General features: G+C 42.6%; 1 pseudogene across 1 annotated transcript; it reads right to left on the bottom strand.

The window, feature by feature from the left end:
• Positions 1-406: 406 nt before the first annotated feature.
• On the bottom strand, positions 407-3254 carry LOC311619652 (prosaposin-like; annotated as a pseudogene). The gene is made up of 3 exons: positions 3176-3254; positions 1885-2553; positions 407-1410 (listed from the first exon to the last, which is right to left on the bottom strand). The product of its transcript is annotated as a prosaposin-like (transcript).
• Between the last annotated feature and the right edge of the window lie 3631 nt (positions 3255-6885).

Genomic DNA, 6885 nt, shown 5'->3' with positions numbered 1-6885 from the left:
TTCAGTGCAAACCACACTGAGCGAAAAGCCTAATTATTTTGAGCCTCTAATCTTTCATAAAAAGCAGCCTTTGTTTTTCCTTTTTGTCTGGCAATCCAGAAGTACGGGGAGGTGTCCTCCTCAGTGTAGGCAGAGGGTACAGAAGCCAGCCCACCAGCACCCAAGCCCCAGTCAGGGCTCAGCGAAGTCCGGCCAAGAGGATGGATGGCCTTCTGTGAAGAAGCTCTGGCTGCTGCCAGCAGCGAGTCCCCTTCCTCCCCCAGGTAACCACATGAAGGGTAGCTCAAAGGCCCCCAGGGTGCAGGACGTCATTACCCACGTGGCAGGATGAAAAGGACACGGAAGCACTATGTCCGTGGCGGGCTAGGCGCCTCCCGTGATGACAGCAATGTTACACTAAGGGAGATGAGAAACAGCGCAAGGGAAAGGGGGGCCTATTTTTATAACAAAGTTGATAGCTCTGTGTTCATTCCCCCAGACATACAAGTAGGAACAGATGCTGTGGTTTCTCCAAGATGGAGCATTCTTTCTAGTTCCAAACGTGACGTTTGCAATGCTCGACGGCATTGCACAAGGCAGCTGTCTCCGTGTTCTGGCAGCAGTAGCTTGGGACCCAGACATACTACTCTGTTCCCAAAAGAGGCTTTCGGGCTCTGGGTTAGGCTCCAGCTTTCGAGCACATGTAGGACGGCTCCATCACCTCTACCAGGATTTCTATCAGCCTGGGCTCGTACTTGGTCACAAACTGATCACACTGATTCTTGGATGGGTCAGGCAGGAAGCTGAAACCTTTCTCCAGTGCTGTTTTTCTCCAGGTTGTTGTCCAAATAGCCAACTAGTTTTTTGCACACCTCACAGAAGGCCCCTTACTTTTGCTGAGTCACATGTGTGGTCAGTGCAGGCAGCCCCTTCTTGGTGCAAAGCTGGAGAATACTGCACATCAGCTCAAGGCTCGCCTCCTGAAGGAGGATGGACAGGATGGAGCAGCCATAAGTGTCCACCACCTCTTGGCACTCTTCAGACAAGGATTTGGGCAATTTTGAGCACACTTTATCGAAAAGCGTGAATTATTTCTTCCTCAGTCTTGTTGCTGTCGATCATTTTGACCACCTCCTTCACCATGTATTCACACATCTCATAGAAAACATGGGCCTGCACCGGGCCCTTCTTAATGGGCTCCACCAGTTCCAGAGCAGGGATGACGTTCTCCGAGACCACTTTGGCAGGGACCAGAGGCTGCATGGGCATCTCCTGCTCACAGAACCCGACCATAGCATAAATGTCCTTGGATTGCATGCGCATCATCATCTAGATAACAATGTCAGAGTACTAGTCGACATAGTTCTTGCACATGTTGGCCATGCTAGGCTCCAAGAGGTCACACTTCTCCTGGATATGTTCCACCAAGGCCTACACAAAGGTGGAGTTATTGTTAAATCACAGAAACTTTAGTGCAAAACAAAAAATCACTAAGTCCATTTAATGGCAACTGCAGATCTTACTGTCCCCTGACAACCAGAAGTGCAACGGAAGAGTCAGCCAAGGTCCTGAACAGCACGCTCAACAGGCCCACTGCCTGGAAGCCAGAGGCTGAGGAGCTTGCCATCCACAGTTATTTCCTACACAAAGGCATCCAATCTGGACATAGTGCTTCCGTGTCCTTTTCATCCTGCCACGTGGGTAATGACGTCCTGCACCCTGGGGGCCTTTGAGCTACCCTTCATGTGGTTACCTGGGGGAGGAAGGGGACTCGCTGCTGGCAGCAGCCAGAGCTTCTTCACAGAAGGCCATCCATCCTCTTGGCCGGACTTCGCTGAGCCCTGACTGGGGCTTGGGTGCTGGTGGGCTGGCTTCTGTACCCTCTGCCTACACTGAGGAGGACACCTCCCCGTACTTCTGGATTGCCAGACAAAAAGGAAAAACAAGAGAATTCTGGATGTCGGTCACCATCTGGATGCAGTCCTGGCAAACATCCTACCAGCCTTTGGCTGGGACTCTCAGTGGGGGCCGCCCTGGGGGTAGAGGAAGAGGGGGATGTTGGGCATGGAGGGCACCACCATCTCAGCCACGTCCAGTTCTGGGATCTTATTGGACTCAAGCTGCTTCTGGTTATTGAGCTCTGGCAGGTGCTTTTGAAGAGACTCGCAGAGACTGAGAGTGGAGCACACCTCCTCGGGTTGGCTCATCTGTCGTTTAATCATGTCCAGGATGACTGGGAGGTAGGTGTCCACCATCTTCTTGCATGGGGCCGACATGTCTGGCTTAGGAAGCCAGTCACAGGTCTTCTCCAATACTCGAGGATCTCTTACTCAGTGGCATTGTCTTTCAACATGTTGTCAGCTGCGGTGATGACATCTTTGCACAAGTTTCAGGGAAGGGATTTCACTGTTGGCTTGTTCCAGACAGTCTGCAGGCAGTGCTTCATGGCCCTGCAGTCGGCCATTGTCTTCATGTTCTGGCACCACACTGCTGAGCCTCTGGTGCATTCTTTCAGGCCCAAGATAGGACTGGCTAGAAAAAAAGAGCGTACATGGAAACGCTGGACTCCGCAGTCTGCAACGGAAAGTTTATTTGTTCAAGGTCCCACAAGTAGTGGAGCTGGAACAGACCCACATCTGTGACTAAGAGCTAAGTGCTCTTAATAACTATATAGACCTTCATTCACTCACTCATTCAACAAATATTTATTGAGTGCTTGCTCTATTTTTAATAATGTGGATATAACAATGAAAATTACCTAGCTTCTAACCTAAAGGAGTTCATTTAGGTGTGGGAAGCAGGCACATAATTAAACAGTGATAACTGGATTTAGTAAGGCAGGACCACTATATGCAGATATGTGTAGAATCTGTACATATCTCCATTATGGAAGCTAAGCTGAAAGGCATCCAATATAACTTTTTTCTTGTGGGGTGATACAGGTATTGAGGATTATTTCAGGGAAGGAAGCTTCGGGGAAGAGGTAACACTTCATGCAAATTTTAATCAATGTGAAAGAATTTACTAGAGAAAATTGAAGGGAAGAAGGAATTATATAGAAAGAATTATGCGATAAAAATCACAGAAGAGAGACAAAGTGGTCTGGGCAAAAATGGGGTAGTTGAGGTGATTGACTTTTTTCAAAGAACAGTTTAATTGGAGGTTTTTTAGTCACATCAAATTTTCCTCCACTTACTTGGAAGCCATTCAGAGTCATGAATTGATATCTGAGAGAAGAGAATGAAGTAGACAAAAGGAAAGAAAGATACCACCATCTCTTTAGTACTTGCTGAGTCCCAGATGCTTGCCAAATTTTATCTCGTCCACAAAATATATCTTCAAAATAGAATCATCCTTATTTTATAGAAAAGAAAATTGAAGTAAACCTAAAAGACCTTGTTTGACTTAGTCAAAGGAAGAGCCAGGATGAAGCCCCATGTGTTAGTCACTCATTTACTTTGTAATGAGAAGAATATATTTGTTTATATGACATTTTTTCTCTACTCTTACTTAAGGTGTTTACCAGAGAAAACCTCATAATCATCATTATTAAATATGTGTGTAAGGAAAGTTTTGTACTTTAATTTGTCCTCTGCATTTGCAGTTTTATTTACTGCATGAGTTTTATGTAAGTTCATAAAAGTCAATAAACTCAACATTCCAGAAATCACTGGCAATTTAACATCTACATAATTAGGGTAACAAAAAGGAAGTTAATTCAGTGTGGGCTTATGATGATTAACTTAGTCCCATTTCTTTCCCTGAAGAGAGGAAGTATTGAGGAATAAAGTAATGTGAGCCTGCTGCATCCAACCAGATAGATGTGGAAACAAAAGATTTATTATGAAGCCCTTAAAATCACAGTGCCCTTTCAGGTAATTATGGTAGCTTAATTAAAGTTATTTTAAGTAATAGTTAATTATGTTTAATGAAGGTAATTATGGAATTAACCAGGGGAATTTGAATGAACAGAAATGCAGACATGTTTGGCCTCTGAGGATCAAGTATACTATGTTATATAGATCCAAAAACATCTCCATGTGTGTATATAGGATAAAGTATGAAATATGATTATAGTTTTGATTATACAAAACTACTACCAACAATGAATAAAGTTATGTACATGATGTTATGGAGTAAACCAGTATATTTTCAGAAAGTTTAACAGATGGAATTGTATTGGATTTGATTTATTTTAATGTAGGATTAATTTTGGGAGGCAAATGAAGAGCAAAGTTCTAACAGTCAATGCTACTTATGTTTTGAAAGTCTTCTCTGTCCATGCATTATTCAAATTTACCAGATGCTTTGGGGACTTTGGCTGACTTTAGGAAAGGTCTGGCATTTTTTACTTTAGACTGAAATATCTAGGTCTCACATTGTTGCCATCCTGTTCTTGATTTAATAAGGGCTCAGGATGTATAGGCAAATGAATAATCTTCCCTGAGCATTGGTGATGTTTGTTAAAAACTTCCCTACTGCCTTCTTGGCTTTGCTGTGGCTGAAATATATCACTCTGCTGAGAGAGTTCCCAGTGAGTTATTATTAGGTCAGTTGTACGTAAAGTATAATCTTCTAGAACCTTCCAGAGTGTTGTGCCTTCAGGGTAATTTTAGTTTGTCTAGGTTAAGTAGCTATTTTCTTCTAGACTAGGTGATAGTCTTAAGAACATTTGTGCTGATCCAAGCTTCCACCTAGATTTTCAGGCTCCTCAAGTTTCTTATTAGGTTTTTTGTTGGATAATTGTTACTCTACCTTTTTATAAAAAAAAAAAAAAAATCAGTGATCTCTACCTATAACTGATGTTAAGTAGACAGTGGAAGCTTTCCCCTCCCTTTCTTTTTTGAGGGTAAATCACACTGGGGTGGAGGAGACGGATGGAGGTTTCACAGGATTAAGCATTGAAGACCTCAGATTTCAGGCTCCACTCTGTTAGAAGTGCTGACATTCACCATTACTTCTCAGAGATGGCATTTCAGTGGTGACTGCATTGATAGTTCCCAGCAAAAGAACTCAGCAATAGGAACTCCTAATGGAATGTCTTAGTTCCTCAAAGATGATCAAACTATTTATGAGATTCTCATTGACCCACTATGATGAGAAGTGCAAAGCATTGGTGAGCTTTTATAATGAACATTTTTTTTCATTTAAAATATAATATTTATTTAATACCATTTAATAAAAGTGTATTTTAAGAATAATGTATATTAATTGCAAAAGATAAAAACAAAAAACCAAAGAGGCACATATAAAAACCACCTAATAGATTATAGTATTCCATAGGCCATAGAGATTGGTTCAGCTGTGGTCTTACAAAGTCCAAATAGAATAGCCAAATAGAATCATTTACTGAACTAATATATGGATATCCAGAAATGGAAATGCCTTTATCCATAGGGATGCTAGGTCAGCTGGTGTGAATCTGGAGCTCTTGGTCATATTCCACCCCAGGTGGAGACAGATTGCAGAATGAAATGAATGCGAAAAGAGGCTGAGTGGAGAGGAGAAAGAGAAATCCTTAATGGTAGTATCTGAGATTTGACAATTCCTGAACAAATCCACTACTGGCTTCAAAGTTATGTGAGCCAATAAATTCCCTTTTCTACTTAAGCTAGTTTGACCTGGGCTTCTGTAATTTGCAGTTAAAATCGTTCAGACAGTACTTGCATTGTGAGGAACTTTACATGGACCCCTGTGACTTAGGGAATGACTGTTGTGAAATCATCGTTGTGTCTTAATATAAAATGCTCCTGGAAGTACAGCTGAAACATAATTTCTAATATGAGAAATAAAAAATAAGGAGACCCAACTAAATGTTTATTAATTGCAGAAGGGAAAATAAAACTTTACAGTGGAGGCATCTGAATGATACCACCTTAACCAAATGAATAAGATTAATATTACTAGTTAATATATCAACATTACATAGTTCTGAATATGAAGCACTGAGGAGGTCATGTCATCTCTGTGGTGTCATTTCCAATAATGCATAACTGTAATCTAATTATGAGAAAATATTGGATAAATCCAAATTGAGGAACTTATTATAAACTAAGTGACTACTACTCTTCAACTGTTAAGGTAATGGAAGAGAAATTGCTATAGGTTAAAGGAAACTAGGAGATATGGCAACTACATGTAATATGAGTTGCAATATCAGTTATTGAATTTAATAAAATTAATGCAATGTCAATTAGATCCTTGAGCAGAAAAAGGACATTAGTTAAAAGTGGTGAAAACTAAATAAAATCTCTAGTAATGATATTGTACCAATGCTCATTTCTTAGTTTTAACATTTATATTATTCTATCTAATAAAGAGGGAATATGCTAATTACCTTCATGCCAACACAAAGATGGTGGTGCCCACAACCAGTAAGGAGGGAATATGATAATTGACTGCCCTGCCCTCAGAGATGGTGGCATCTACAGCCAATAAGGATGGAATATTCTAATTAACTGCCATGTCCTCAAAGATGGCAGTGCCCACAGCCACAAGATGGTGGTGCCCAGTCCCTTCAGCACGGCTGGGGCAGCAGGCCTGGCCTTGTGCACCTGTCTCTGGAGTCCCCCATCCCCTCAGCTCCCCAGCCACCCAGGGCCAGCATGAGGGCAAGCCTTGGATGGCAGCTGCCCAGCTGATGCCTGAGATGCAGGCAAGCCTCATATATAGGCTGCCCAGCTGCCCAGGGTTGGCCTGAGGCTCAGATAATCAGGGCTGGCCAAGGCTTGGCTGCTGGCAGTGCAGCAGCAGATGTGTGATGGGGGTATTGCCTTTCCCTGATCACTGGGTCTCCACCCACACCTGAGGGCTCCCAGACTATGAGAGAGGGCAGGCCAGGATAAGGGACCACCCCCCCCCCTCCAGTGCATGAATTTCATGCACCGGGTCTCTAGTGTAAGATAT

Source organism: Pipistrellus hanaki (genome assembly GCF_964339955.1).
Source record: "Pipistrellus hanaki genome assembly, chromosome: 3".
Classification (NCBI taxonomy): Eukaryota; Metazoa; Chordata; class Mammalia; order Chiroptera; family Vespertilionidae; genus Pipistrellus; species Pipistrellus hanaki.
The sequence above is the reverse complement of the archived record's forward strand: the minus strand, read 5'-3'. Positions and strand labels throughout refer to the sequence as shown.